General features: G+C 51.8%; 1 long non-coding RNA gene across 1 annotated transcript; it reads left to right on the top strand.

Annotated features, from left to right (window-relative positions):
- Positions 1-11,848: 11,848 nt before the first annotated feature.
- On the top strand, positions 11,849-14,895 carry LOC122235823. The gene is made up of 3 exons (XR_006213891.1): positions 11,849-11,967; positions 13,645-13,719; positions 14,571-14,895. It is a non-coding gene; the product is annotated as an uncharacterized LOC122235823 (long non-coding RNA).
- Positions 14,896-15,403: the final 508 nt, after the last annotated feature.

Raw genomic sequence — 15,403 nt, forward strand, 5'->3', positions numbered from 1 at the left:
GTATAACATACAACAATGTACTAGTTGACTGTTTATATGATTGGTAAGGCTTCCACTCAACAGTAAGCTATTGGTGGTTAAGTTTCTGGGGAATCAAAACTTTTATGTGGATTTCTGACTGTGCAGGAGGTCAGATCCCACTGTGCAAGAGTCCAATGTAACGTTTTCTTAAATGATTCCTTAGTAATATCTTTGGCGTTGTATGTGGCTCTTAACTAGCTACTAAATAGCGTAGGTGGTCAGAGGAGGGTTTGGCTTAGAACGTCCAGTAAAAATAGAAGTAGGACTTAATAAAGATTTCTCTGTGTCACAATATGTACACAGAAACTCCAGTGGACAGTTAGGGGTGACTGTGTTCCTGGGACTTTGGAAAGACAGAGTGGCATGCAGTCCCTAACATTCCTGGCTTTTAAAGTCTCCAGAGAGGGGTGCCTTGATGGCTTCATTGGTTAAGCATCCGACTTTGGTTCAGGTCACGATCTCGTGGTTTGTGAGTTCAAGCCCCGTGTCGGGCTCCGTGCTGACAGCATGGAGCCTGGGGCCTGCTTGGGATTCTGCATCCCCCAATCTCTCTCTGCCCCTCCCCTGCTCCCGCTTTGTCTCTCTATCTCTCAAAAATAAATAAACAAAAACATAAATAAAAGCTTGAGGGTGTGGCTGCCCCTGGAATCAGAGGGCCTGGGCTTCCATACTGGGTCCGGCAGGTCCCAGGCGGGTGACCTTGGGGAAACCAAGCCCTTTCACTGCTTTAAGCCTCAGGTGTGTATTAACAATTACGTGAGGTAACAGAATAGAAAGGAACCTAGCCTAGAATCTGGCCTGTGGGAAGAACTCAGACGTCGGCTTCTCGTAGTGGCTGTCTGGGGTCAGGGCCAGTGGAGGACATGCGCCACATTGGAGGAGCTCCCAGGGCCCCTCCCTCAGACCACATGATGCACTCCGATCCCCTCTCCATGAGTCTGTGGAGTTTCTGTGGCAAAATGCCACAGACTGGGTGGCTCAGACAGCAGGAGCCGATTTTCTCCCAGTTCTGGAATCTGGAGCCCGAGATCAAGGTGCTGACAAGGGTTGGTTTCTCAGAGGACTCTCCACTTGGCTGGCCTGCAGGTGGCTGCTCTCTTGCTGTCTCTTCACATGGCCATCCCTCTGGGCACACCCCCCCCCCCCCCCCCCCCGGTGTCTCTCTGCGTGTCCTAATCTCCTCTTCTTATAAGGACGTGGGGCAGATTGGATTATGGTCACCCTAACACTCTTATTTCAATTTTTTTTTTTTTAAATTTTTTTTTTTTCAACGTTTTTTATTTATTTTTGGGACAGAGAGAGACAGAGCATGAATGGGGGAGGGGCAGAGAGAGAGGGAGACACAGAATCGGAAACAGGCTCCAGGCTCCGAGCCGTCAGCCCAGAGCCTGACGCGGGGCTCGAACTCACGGACCGCGAGATCGTGACCTGGCTGAAGTCGGACGCTTAACCGACTGCGCCACCCAGGCGCCCCCTCTTATTTCAATTTTAACATCATCGTCTCTTTAAATGTTTTTTAAGTTTATTGATTTATTTTGAAAAGAGACAAAGGTGGGGAGGGCAGAGAGAGAGGGAGGGAGAGAATCCCAAGCAGGCTCTGAGCTGTCAGCACAGAGCCTGATGTGGGGCTTGAACCCACAGACAGTGAGGTCGTGACCTGAGCCCAAGTTGAGAGTAAGACGCTTAACTGACGGGGCCACCCAGGCACCGACATCATCGTCTCTTTAAAGGCCTTGTTTCCATGGTCATGTTCTGAGGTACTAGGGATAGGACTTTAAGTTTGCAGGGAGGGAGACAGAATTCAGTCCACGAGGCCCAGGCACCCACTGAGCCTGCACGTGGAGCTAAGACCTTACGGTCCCGGCCGTGTCGGGCTTTGCAGTTCAGCTCCCAGATGAGCGTCTGTGCTCGGGTCAGTCCTCTCTGCTCCCTCCTCCCTTCCTCTTCTGGGAGGAACACTCAAGCTAACACCCCCATTTTTCCAAGGGAACACTGCTGCCTTTTTAGAGAGGCTTGATGTGTGGTCACTCAGGTTTACAACCAAGGACACTGAAGTCCCTGTGTCCTGGGGGAAACCCCCAGGGAACTTGGGGGGGCTCTGAAACCACCTCATAAAATGGCTCCCGAGCGCCGAAGGCTGGGCTGTGTGAGGCCATGAGACAGAACGCCAGAGCCACACCCCAAGGGGCCCGAAGGGGGTTCCCATCTTCTGTGGCTTTCTCTTTTCGTCCCTCGGCACCCCGCCTACATGGTGAGTCATCGCAAACTCCAAACACCCAGCCAGCTGCTTGGAACAGAAGAAACAACCACAGTCAGAGGCATCTTGGGCCCAAACTCTCCCTCTCCTCCCTCCCCCCTCCATCTCCCTCTCTCCATCTCCATCTGCATCATCTGCATCATCTGCATCATCTGCATCATCTGCGTCATCTGCGCCATCTGCGTCATCTCCATCATCTGCATCATCTGCATCATCTGCGTCATCTCCATCATCTCCATCATCTGCATTATCTGCATCATCTCCATCTCCATCATCTCCATCATCTGCATCATCTGCGTCATCTCCATCATCTCCATCATCTCCATCATCTGTATTATCTGCATCATCTCCATCTCCATCTCCATCATCTCCATCATCTGCATCATCTCCATCATCTCCATCTCCATCTCCATCATCTGCATCATCTGCATTATCTGCATCATCTCCATTTCTGTCATCTCCGTCATCTCCATCATCTGCATCATCTCCATCATCTCCATCATCTCCATCTTCTCCATCTTCTCTATCTTCTCCATCTTCATCATCTCCATCATCTGCATCATCTGCATTATCTGCATCATCTCCATCTCTGTCATCTCCGTCATCTCCATCATCTCCATCATCTCCATCATCTCCATCATCTCCATCATCTCCATCATCTCCATCTCCATCTCCATCTCATTGTTGGGTTTTCCAACTCTCTCTTTTCCCCCTCTTCTCATTCTCATCCTCTCAAGGCTTAATTTGATTGTCTGGAGACACTGGGTCTTTGCCAGTCAATGTCTGATCTATGGAAAAATTAGCATTTACCAAACTAATAGTTACAGCAAAGCCCTTAAGCCATGTTTCTTCCTGAAGCAAGATCACTTTTCTTGTAATTCTTACCTAGAGTGTTAGCTTCTCACGAACAGGGGCCATGTTGTGCTCTCCACAACCCTCATGCCTTCCACACAGAAATACACAAACACTATTTGCAGAGAGAGATGAAACTTTTAATGATAATAATACTCTCTGAAAAGCTCAGGCCTGCAGTTAGTTTTTTTCCAATGTTATTTTTGAGAGAGAGTAAGCCAGGGAGGGGCAGAGAGAGAGGGGGGGGGCACAGAGGATCCAAAGCGGGCTTTGTGCTGACGGCAGAGAGCCTGACGTGGGGCTCGAACTCACGAAGTGTGAGATCGTGACCAGAGCCGAAGTCCGATGCTTAACCGACTGAGCCACCCACGTGCCCCAGGCCTGCAGTTAGCTTTAAAGACACTTAGTAAGCCCCCCCGGGACCCAGACCTGGAGGTGCCAGCGTGCCAAAGCCCGGCTTCATCACTTCTGGTGATTCAGTTTGAGCCACTGAGCTCAGCAATAGATACAGTTGATTTAAAGAACAAACCTCAAATATGGCTTTTGACACTAAACTATAAAGCAGAAAATCATGTAGTTTTCATGGACAGAAATGCCTGCATCAAATGCAGCACCTTATCAACTCAAAATGATTTTGTCGTGATTATCTGTTTAAAAAAAAACCCTTTTTTTGTATATCTGTACAATGGAATCCTACTTGGCAAGGAGAAAGAATGAAATAATGCCATTTGCAGCAACGTGGATGGAACTGGAAGGTATTATGCTGAGTGACATAAGTCAGTCAGAGAAGGACAGGTGTCTTATGTTTTCACTCATATGTGGATCTTGAGCAACTTAGCAGAAGACCATGGGGGAGGGGAAGGGGAAAAAACAGTTACAAATAGGGAGGGAGGCAAACCATTGTTCTCTCTTAAATACAGAGAACAATCTGAGGATTGATGGGGGGTGGGGGAGAGGGGAAAGTGGGTGATGGGCACTGAGGAGGGCACTTGGGATGAGCACTGGGTGTTGTATGTGAGCCAATTCGATGATAAATTATACTTAAAAAAAGACCAAAACCTTTTTTCCCCTCTTTTGGCTTCAAAGTTAGAAATTCCCTTGCAGGTACTTGGTCTAATATTGAAGTCCCTGACATTCTGCTGAAGTCAATGCCTTCAAGTTTGCTTCAACAGATGGGGGCCGTGGGCTCTGAACCCGGTCTTGACCTCATTTGCTCTTTCTGTCCCTCACTCTGCTGTCAGAGGAAGATGGGGCTCATGAGAAAATCGAACGGATTTTCGTTTCCCATCTCTGACCTTTCCCACACTCCTCTACGCTTAGTGGAAATAAGAAATAAAGATTGGGCACAAGCGTGAAGCATGTACCTGTTCACTCATCTAGTCATTCAACAGTTATTTGTTTAGCACCTATTACGTGCCAGACATTTTGCCAGTCCAGGCACTACAGAGACGAGAAAGAGATCCCTGCCTGCAGGAAGCCCGCAGTCTACTGGGGGGTAGACGTGCAACCAAATCATTCCTGTATACTGACATACGAGAAATACGTATGAAACACTATAGGAGAACCGAAGAGGGGTCTGTCTCTTCGCGTGAACAGAAGGAAGGTTGGAGACCTTGGAATGAAGCCTTGAAGGATGAGCCCAGTTTTGCTAGATGGTGTGGAGTGGGAAGGACCACCTAGGGCTGTAGTGTCCCACATGGTAGTCAGTAGCCACATATGACTATTTAGATTTAAGTTACTTAAAATTAAAACAAAAAAGTTAATTTCTCAGTTGTTCTGACTTTACTTATTTATTTAGGTAGAGAGGGAGGGAGGGGGGGTGCAGAGAACGAGGAAGACGGAGAATCCCAAGCAGGCTCCGCACTGTCAGTGCAAAGCCCAACTCCGGTTTCGAACTCATGAGCCATGAGATCGTGACCTGAGCTGAAATCAAGAGTCAGACGCTTAACCGACTGAGCCACCCAGGCATCCCAACATTTCAAGTACTCAAAAGCCACACCTGGCTAGTGGCTCTCACATTGGACAGGGAAGATACAGAACATTTCTATCACTGCAGAAAGTTCTACTGGACAAAGCTGTTGTGGGCAGAAAGGACAGCGTGCTGACTTCTGGGACGCCGTCAGCTTTGGTCTGAAAATGCTTCCCTGAGGCTGCTTTTTGTGCCACGAACCTCGGAACCTTCAGCGCTGCCTTGTGACAGAGACTGGTCCATGGGGCATGGCCTGGAAAGGTGGGTGCCCAGTGACCACAGCATGAGGCTGCCGGGTAAGCCGTCCTCGAGGGCCATCTGCTCTGGGGGCGGGGCAGTGGATGCTGACTGGCGGTTATCAGCAAGGACACAGCAGCTGGCTTCAGTGGCATGTGAGCTCAACGTCTCCCTCCATTGGACATCCAGTGGACATCTAAACCCGAGCCCCGCATCCCTCATGCCCACCTGCTTCCCCACAGTCCTGCCCCCTCAGGTGATGGCATTTCCACTCTCCCAGCTGTTCAGGCCCAGGCCCTGGTGAGTACCTTACACCCCCCTCTTCTCCCAGCCCTAACCCTCCACCTAACCTATCAGGAAGTCCTGTTGGCTCTACCTTTCCAACATGGCTGGTGCGGGCCTCTTCCTCCCATCTCCATTGCTGCCGCCATGTTGAAACTCCATTACCTTTCACCAGGATTCCTGCAGCAGCCCCCTCACTGGTGTCCCAGGTGTCCCCCTTGCCCGCTCCCGTACCTTCTGTCCCCAGTAGAGTGGCTGGAGTGATAGTGCTAAAAGTTAGGTCATTTCATTCCTCTGCTTAAAAGCCTCCAAATTCAGAGTAAAGGTTAGAATCCTTACAATGTCCTGTAAAACCCTCTGTGACTGTAGAACCTGGCCCCGTTCCCTCTCTGACTTCATCTATTACTATTCCCCCACTGCGTCCTCTGCTTCAGCTACATTTGCCTCCTCCCTGTTCCCAAGGGCCTTTGCTCTGGCTGTCCCCTCTGCTTGGAAAGCCTTTTCTCCAGATATCTGTACGCAAACTCCCCTCTTCCTTCGGATCTTTGCTTAAACGTCAACTTCTCAACGAAGCTCATGGCAATCTTATTTAAAATAGTAACCTGCACGCCTCCCTGTCTTTCCCGGCACCTCCATCCCCATTACCCTATAATACTCTTTTCTCAAATAGCGCACGGCACCTAGCCTGCCTCTTCGTTTATGGGTTGGTTGCACTCATTTTTGCTTTGCCGTCTCCCCTCCCTAGAACAGAGGCCAAGCGAAGGCAGGGGACTTTGTCAGTTGCATGCACTGAGATGTCCTATGTGCCTAGAGCCCACAGTGGTTCAGTTGTGTTCATTTGTTCTCATCCCGAGCTGCTCTCTGCCGCTGGGGAGCAGGTCGTGTGTACGTATGAGTCAATCGGCAGCCTGGGTCGGCAGCCCTCGCCTCTCCTTAGGCTTGCTGAGCGGGGCTCCAGGGGCGGACGGACTTACTGAAATTCTCAAGCGGAAGCTAGAGGCTTGGCCCTCAGGCGACCTGACTCTAAAGCAGTCTTCTGCTTTTCTGAGGGTCCCGGGTTGACAGAGGGTAGGAAGGGGTGGTTGGAGCAGTGAGGAAGGGGCTCCTGGGCAGGGTGGTGGGTTAGGGACCCTCGACGGTACGGTGGGGAGTGTAGTGCACCTGCCCGCGGTGTCCAGGGCGGCTGACTCTTTTCAAAACTGCTCCGTCATGCCCTCCAGTTGTACGAGCCTCCCGCGAGCATGCCTGATGACTCAGTAGCTGAATGGGACGGGGGAGGGTTTCAGGCATCAGAGCGGGGCTTATCAAGGGGTGGATGTGGAGTCTGAGTTGCGCACCGAGCGAGTGAGGAGAGGGCGCCGCGGGCAGCGAGTGGGGAGCTCTGCCCGCACCGCCCCCCACGCCAAGCCATGGATTTTTCATCTGTTCAAAGGGAACAGTAAAGCCTGCCTGTCTCCCTTTCAGCGTCCTGAGGATCAAATGAAATAATGTATATGAAAATGTTCCAAAAAGAATAAAGAGCTTGGCCAGGATAAAAAATTGCTTTTATTCCCAACGATAAGTCAAGGGTGAGGTTTCTAAGAAGTCGTTTGTGTGGGCTGTTATTTCAGATCCTGTTTGTTTTGTTAAAAAAAAAAAAAATTAAACCAAATCTGGGCCTGTTGTATCAAGGGACAGTGGAAGAAAGTGTGCTATATGGTTTCTCAGACCTGTGGTCCAGCCGTTTCCCGCCCCGGCGCCCTCCCCCTCCTCCCCCTCCCCCCTCCCCACTTGTCTGATGGTCTCAGTGCCCTCTAGCTGCTGTGACACCCCTGTGTGTCTTGGGCCGGCCGTGACCTTGTAGAAGACGGGATGCAGAACCGTGCCGCTTGGTCATGGGGCCAGAACGACCTGTCCCCAGAGCCTCGGTGGCCCCGCTGAGGGACAGAGGGAAGCTGGGGTAATGACCTGGCTTGTTCAGGACCTGAGTGGGGAGCAGCGGAGAAAGAGGAGGGCGACTTGTACCCGTAGGACCTCCATGCTGTGCCAGAGGCCGTCGTGACTTTCCGCCTCCCAACGCACCTGTGTCTCTCTAAGGTAGTGTTGTCCTTAGCTTAAAGATGAAGAAAGCTGAGGCTCAGAGAGGTTGATAGTCGGTCCCAGGCCACACAGCTTAGTGGTGACCAGCAGTGTCAGCATTGGAACTCAGATCTGTCTGGTTTCAGAAGCCGTGCCCTTTCCAGGCTGCCCTGCTCCCCCCTCTACACAGGCCGAGGGGTGGGGCTCCAGGTTTGGCTCCTTCCCTCATATGTGTGATGATGGGCGTGTCTTTCCAACGTTTCTCACCCATTTCTTCAGTGACAGAGGCAGCGGTAACTTCGTCCCTCATGGGGTGGTTGTGAGAATGAAGGGAAACCGTGTATGTGGAGGAACCCGAATATTGCAAAGTGTTGCATGCAAGTGAGGAATGGCTATTAGAATTTTACCCTGTGACTGCCTTGCTCAAGAACCTTCAGTGAGTCCCTCTTCCCCGACCCGCTGGATCCTGGCGTCCCTAGTTCCGTGCCTGCGCTCTCCCTGTCTGCCCCTCACCCGACCTTTCTCTGTGGTCTGGCAAATGGCATGTCCATTACTGGAAGTGTCCTTCCCGCCACCTCTCTGCCAATGTGGCTCTCTCGCCACCTTTCCGACCTGACACACATATGCCCCACCTCCTCCAGGAAGCCCTCCCTCACAGCCTCGCCTGCCTGTGTCACGTGGCTTTCAATGTACTGCCTGGTGGCTGGGCACAAGTGCTCTCCAGCTGACTCAGAATCTTGAGAACTTCTCCCCAAGGAGGTTTGCCAGTCCTGTACCACTGAGATCATGGTTCTGTGCTCTTTGAATGCCCCCACAGCCTCGTCCAGTACTCGGGACCCGCAACTTAAATGGTCAGAAAATGTCAACCGGTGGACTAACGCAGGGTCCTGGACCAATGCTTCCACTTTCTCATGTGGTGGGGGTCACGGAGAGCTCTGGCAGCTTTTCCAGGCAGCCTCCTGCAGCCCCTCGGTCTCTTCTGGAAGAGGCAGCTTCCGGCCTGAGCTCACACGGTGCCTGGAGTGAACCGGGCCCCTCCTGTGTGCCTGGCCAGACCACCCTGTCCTTGCGGGGCCAGCTCACCGCAGAGCTCTGGGAGCAAGGACGCTGACCTCAGCCCCCTTCCCTGCCCTGCACTTCTCTCAAATGTCATGCCCGGGCGGTGCGTTACACCCTGGCTTGTCTTCCAAGAACCTAGAGAAAAGAGAGCAGCCTTAACCTTCCTCGTGCATGTAGTGGTAGGACCTCATACGTCCCTTACCGTGGCTGGACACAGATCTCGAAGCAGGGTCACATAACACCTGCGTACGGAGACTCCAAAGCTTGCTTTCCAGGTGCCTTCTGTGATTCGGGAGAGAAGGTACAAGGACCCCAAGGGGGGGAGGGTAACAGAAAGCACGCGTTGGTGTCACTCACATCGGCCGGTAGCCTGCCACTGGGCACATTAGCTCATCTTCCGGGGCACCAGTGTCCTGATGTGTAAAGTGCGGATGACAATAGCATGGCCACCACAATGCATGGCTTTAAATTCCGTCTCGAATTTTGTCCGCCTCCCCACTGTTCAGGTCTCAGGGTCGACGTCACCTTCTAAGAGAGACGTTCCCGCCACCCTAGGGATGTCCCTGGTGCCGTCCTGAGTGTCGCGCCCTGGCAATCCTTCCTGGCACTTCTTACGATCTGTAATCATTATGTTTGTGCACCTGTGTATGTTTTTGCTGCTAGAACGGAAGCCCCACGAGGGCAGGGAACACATGGGTCTTACTCACTGTTGTGTCTCGAACTCCTAGAACAACAGCTGGCACTTAGTAGGTGTTCGGTACACTCTGGTTCCCTTTCTTTTCCTTCCCCAGTAAATAACACGTGGTCAGTGTCAGGGAGAGAAAGTTTCCCATTGGGCTTCCAAGTAAGTTCCTGCAAGGGCGTAAAAGTCCGAGCGGCCCGTGTCAAAAAGAAACTCCTACCCGCCACGGAAAGCTTGACCAGTGGGGGTCAGGGAGGGGCAGGTGCTGGTGACCTTTCAGCCTGAAGCAGTGGAACAGATGCCCCCCTTGTACCGAACGAACTGGCTGTGGGGTATCCTCCAGGAGACCCCTCCCACCCGGCCCCCGCAGAGCCGCAGGGCCATGGGCATTTCTGGGGACAGCAGCCTGGTTTTGCCCTCCTTCCTGTGCCCACCCCCACCTTCCCAGTGCTTAGCGAGCACCAGACGTTTCCACACGCGGCCACGGGGCCTCTGAGGACGCTCTGGAATCTGTCACCTTTCTCCCACGACACACATGCCAGGAAGATGGACGTGAGTGTGTGCGTGGGGACGGGAGGTGTCCATGTAAACTTTTTCCGAGGGAAGAGAAATGAAGGACAGAGCGGGAGAGAAGGGACTGGCAGAGATGTGAGGAGGGCGGAGAGAAAAATGTTGGAAAAGGGACTTTTTTTTTTTAATCTTAGAAAGGTTTGAATGAGTGGGAAGGAGCCAGCTGACAGGAGGAGCTTGAAAATCCAGGAACACAGGGTGAGGGAAGGCTGATAAGCAGACAGAGTCTAGGGGTTACCCGGGACGAAGGGGCTTCCCAGGAGGTGGGAAGAGGCCCACCAGGGACTTCTCCGTGGCTGAGCTCCGTGGCTGAGCAGGCCAGGCATTGGCACAGGCGTGACTTTGTCCTGTCCTCACTCAGGTAGCTAAGGGTGCAATTATATGCCTTCCGAGGCCTTCCAGCAATCGAACCTCACTTCCCCTCCACCCCCCACAAAAGCGCATTCCCCGTGCTGGAGATGGGACGCTAGAAAGCCACCTCATCTTGCCAGGCCTCGTTCTCCAGGACAGAGGGCTGGTTGGATGATGTCTGAGGTTCTTTCCAGCTGAGCTGTTGCGAGTCGACGGTTTAAGTTGCCTGTGATGGCTTTGATGTCCCTGGCCGGGTCTGTTCTCAGGACACAGCATCAGGGGTCTCCAGGGGAAAGTCTTCACGTAGTGATGCTCCTGGCTTTCCTGAAGCCTCTTGCCCCGTCCTGCTTTGGAGGACACGGCTTGGGGACGAGTGGGTGCGTACGGGTTTGTCCGCCCTCAGGAGACTCTGCTGGCTGTGTGGGGTCTGGGTCAGCCAGGCGCCGCACAGCAGTGGTGACATGGGAGCGCGGGGGGTGCGTGACTTCAGCAGCCGCACCATGTGGCCTGGGTGGAAGCAATAGCAGTGGGAAATGGGGGAGGGGGCTGCTGGTGAGCTGATCGGGTTTCTCAATTATTTCTTTACACTAACCAGTTTGGGCTGAGCGAGCACCTGGGGCTCTTCAGTTTTGCGGGGAGGAGGTCCCGGGAGAGATGTTATGCGATCCTTCAATCTGGGCAGGGGGGCACCTGGGTGAGTAACGCGCACATAAAAAACCAGGGGTGGCTTTATTTCCCAAGCTGGTGGTGCAGGTCATGCCAATGACATTAGTTTTCTTTAAAAAGAGGCAAAGCCAACAAAAAATGCTATGTATGGGTCGGTAGTAGGGTTCGTGTGTGTTGTATGTCGGCGGGGGGAGGTGGCTGAAATCCCAAATCAATAAGGTAATTGAGTTATTTCCGTCGAGTGTTTAAGGCTATTACTTTAAGTGAACACAGGGCAGTTGGCTGTGTTTGCTGTAATCAGCTTTGGACTCATCGGGCATATTGATCTGTCCCAGCGCTGTTTGGTGTTCTTGAAACATCAGCGGAAGTCTTACCCCCGCCTCCCCCTCCTCTTTCCTCCTCTTCTTCCCAAGGCTTCTGAAAAGCACAAACACAGTTCTCTCTGCTGGCTGGGTTGCAAGTTTTCCACTTCACATCATCATCATTTGTTCTAAAAGCAAAATGCCATTTTCCGCGACTCTTTACACTTGTGTGTGTGTGTGCGTGCACACACACACACACACACACACACAGCCTCTGTGCTCAACAATGTGCTTTTTAATATAAAGAAGGAGTGAAGACAACAGGTCCACTATTTCTGCAATATCCCGGGGCAGGGAAGCCATTCCCAGTCCAGCAAGAAACATTGTGCCCATTGAGGCTGCCCTCCAGCTCTGGGCGGCTGACAATCCCAACCTTTGTGACCACCAGAGAATCATGGCCTGTACCCGTCCCCTCGGACTCCACCCTACTGGCCCCCAAAGGTCACTGACAGTGATGTCACGGAAAAGCATGGGGTCACAGAGCCTGTCCTCCGAAGAAGCTCTGGGAAGTGTTGGTGGGTCCCTGAAAGCTAGTGGACTTACCCACTCCCTTCCATCTAGCCCCCAGCCCTGAGCCCTGCAGAAGTTCTCCAGCTCAGAGGTAACGCGCCGGGGCAAGGACTCCATCCTGAATCCTGGCCCTAGTGGGAGCGTGCAAGAAGCTGTGGGCAATCTGCCGTGCCCACTCTCCATGGCACCCGCTGGCTGTCAGGACTGAGCAAGGGGGACCCTGGCCCCTCCCCTTAGACCTCCTGCTGCTCATCTACTTTAACCCCATTCTTGCTGGGCTTGGCTCCACATCCGACATTCATTTGCCCTTTTGATGCCTCTCTCTCCCCAGCTTTACCCCCTGCGGAAATGGGATACGCAGGTGTACCTGTACACACACACACACACACACAGTCCCCATTAACCCACTCTGAGAGTGCCAGCCTCATCCAAGTCAGGCCAGAGAACCCAGGAAAACCCCTTGGTAACCTGGGGGTGCTGTTAGCTGGAGCTTGCACACACCTGCCTAAAGTTTGGGGACACAGAACTCCTGGACGCTCTCGGGGGAATATGGACAGAATCCCAGAGAAAGCAACACGATTTATGGTAAAATTGCACAGACTGAGCCCTGTCCATGTGTCCTAAGCCACATACATTATTTCCCATCCATTCTGGGAAGGAGCTGTTTGTGTTGTAATTTTGCGCTGACAAAGGTGAATCTCGATGATGAGGGCAAACTCTTGGGTGGTAGATTTGAAACCAGGTTTTGACTCCAAATCCAAGACCCCCCACTGCCCCCCCCCCCGACCCCGGGCTATCCCGGGGCTTAGAAATGACAACAGGTAACCAGGATTATTTGCACTCCAGAAGGGAAGACTTGTGCAGATCCATGTGTGGGCGGTGGGGGCCGGGGTGGATGGTTTGAGGAATTTGGAGCCCTGGTAATGGGGTGAGATGGCACCATGTCTTGTGATCTCCTTAGCGCCATCATCCCTGGTACTTGTATCCTCCTCTCTCCTTGGGATCAAGCCCTTTCAACTTAACTCTGCCCAAGGCCTCCGCCATGACTCCTGCCACCCAGCAACCCACTGCTGTTGGGGAAAAAGTCCTGGCTCCCAATCTGGTGGCCCCTCTCCGCTCCCCCACCCCAACTCTGCCTTACTTGCTGTGCCTCCGACATCCATGCACTTCTGACTCCCAGACTCTGCAGTGGCCGTGCCCTTCTGCTGACACGTCTCCTTCTCCTCACTCTTTTTGGTGACCTCCTATGATCTTCTGAGTCCCAGCTTGTGACATTCTCCCTAATCCCCATCCCCACTGTCTTCCCATAACACTGCATTGTCTGGCCTAGCAATGCAAGTATGATCAGAGCTGTGGTTTAGAAAGATCACTGTATTGGTGGTGTAGGCATTGACTGGATGAAACACTAAGGGCTGGGAGAACATTTGGAGTCTTTTGCAACCCTTTCAGTGAGAGAGGAACCAGGGCAGGGGATAGAAAGAAGAGTTCTGCCTGGGGGTGGGGATAGGTTCTGGAGATTGAGACTCCCAGACATGGAGCTGAGTTTGAGTCCAGGGTCAGACTAAAGGAGGCTAGCACCTGTCCCAAGATGGCTTTCAGGGAACTCTTGCCTCTCGGCAGGGGACTTCCCTAGAAGACCTTTGGAAGACCCTTTCAACCCTTTAACTGATTCTGTTATAACTGTGGCATTCTCTGGGTTGCTCAGAAGGCAGGAGCTCTAAAAATAGAAAGCCTTATTATCACCGATTAAATTTCTTTCCACCTACAGAATTTTCTGAAAGTAATAAGAAGAGGAAGCCTGAGTCTGTGCTGAAGTGTTCAGGGAGCAGATATATGCTGAGAGGTGATGACAGAGATAAGGAGGGGTTGAGGGGAAAACCACTGATTGAACACGCTAGTGGGTAAAGGGACTTTCCAGAGGGTGTGGACCCTTCAAAGGGAGGTGTGCATGAATATTAAAACTATAGAGTGCCCGCCGAGGCCACTGTCTGAGCCATGGGAGGACAATGGCCATGGGGTGCAGTGACTTCACCCCTGTCTCTGCCTCAGGGCAATGCACGAATGACCTCTGCAACCCTGCTCTGGGGTGCAGCTCATTCCCCAACTCTCCTGCCTCCTGATGCATTTCATGCTCATGAAGATCCACCCGCAAGGCTGACGGCAGCCTCACAGTTTCTGAGAAGGGCGCCCTTGACGACTAAGGATCTGTAAAGTCGCACAAAGAGTCCAAAGAAGAGAGGGAATAGAAAATACTCTATTTGTGCATTTTATTATGTTTTTAAAGAATTTTAAAAATGTTTTTTTATTATTTTTTTTGAAAGAGAGCGAGTGGGGGAAGGGGAGAGAGAGAGAGAGGGAGAGAGAGAGGGAGGGAGAGAGAGAATCCCAAGTAGGCTCCATGCTGTCAGCCCAGAGCCCGACGTGGGGCTTGAACTCACAAACCATGAGTTCATGACCTGAGCCAAGATCAAGAGTTGGACACTTAACTGACTGAGCCACTCAGGTGCCCCACTTATTATTAAAAAAAAAAAAAAAAAAAAAAGATCCTTCCCCCGGGCAATCGAATCAGTGTCAGGTACTCCACACCTGGATCTACCCTATAGCTCTGCCCTAGAATAATTTAGAACAATTTTAATGCCTCTTTCTAATGACGTGAAAAAGTCCAAGTCACTTTCTATGTGCTTCTTCCTGTAGGTTCTCTTTGCCCGTGTGGCTTAGTCCCACATCCTGGGTGCCGTCCGTGGTCAGGCGTTCCCGCAGGGGTGGTCTCCCCAGCCGGGTCTACGTCGGGGCTTTGCAGTCAGGCTTGAAACCTGGCCCTTCTAGTAACTGGCTTGGGTTCTTAAATGGAATTATTCCAAACTGCCATTTGTTCAAAAGTTAGAAATGATTGAATAACAGCATTTACACATGGTTTAACATTGAGTTTCCTTTTCCGCAAAATGGAGATCATAAAGGAGTGCTGTTTAATGGGTTTCAGTTTTGCAAGGTGAAGACAGTTCTGGAGAGTGGTTGCACAACAGTGTGAATGTACAATGTGGACATATAACTGAGAAAATTTTAAAGGTCTTATTGTTTCAGTGATTCGTGAATCAGGTGGCACCCAATCCAGCAGATAGAAAGGGGCTCCTGGGCGTCTGGGTGGCTCAGTCCGCTGAGAGCCCGACTCTTGATTTCTGCTCAGGCCGTAACCTTGCGGTTTGTGAGATGGAGCCCTGCCCTTCTAGCTGCCAGTGATGAACCTGCTCAGGATTCTTTCTCTCCGTCTCTCTCTCAAAATAAATGAATAAACTTAAAAAGAAAGAAAGAAAGAAAAGGGCTACAAGGAGCTGTACAAATGAAAGACTTTTATAGGCAGAAAGGAGCAGGAACAAGCAACTTATACCAGGTTAGTAGATGGTTACTTTCCATTTAGGGGATGGTGGGGATTTTATAAGGCAGATCTCCTACCGAATGCTGCTTAGGAGGCTCCTGGTTGGCTCGTTTACAGTTCCATCTCTGATAGAGTGGAAACTGTAATTGAGTTG

This window comes from Panthera tigris, chromosome F3, assembly GCF_018350195.1.
Source record: "Panthera tigris isolate Pti1 chromosome F3, P.tigris_Pti1_mat1.1, whole genome shotgun sequence".
NCBI classification, from domain to species: Eukaryota; Metazoa; Chordata; class Mammalia; order Carnivora; family Felidae; genus Panthera; species Panthera tigris.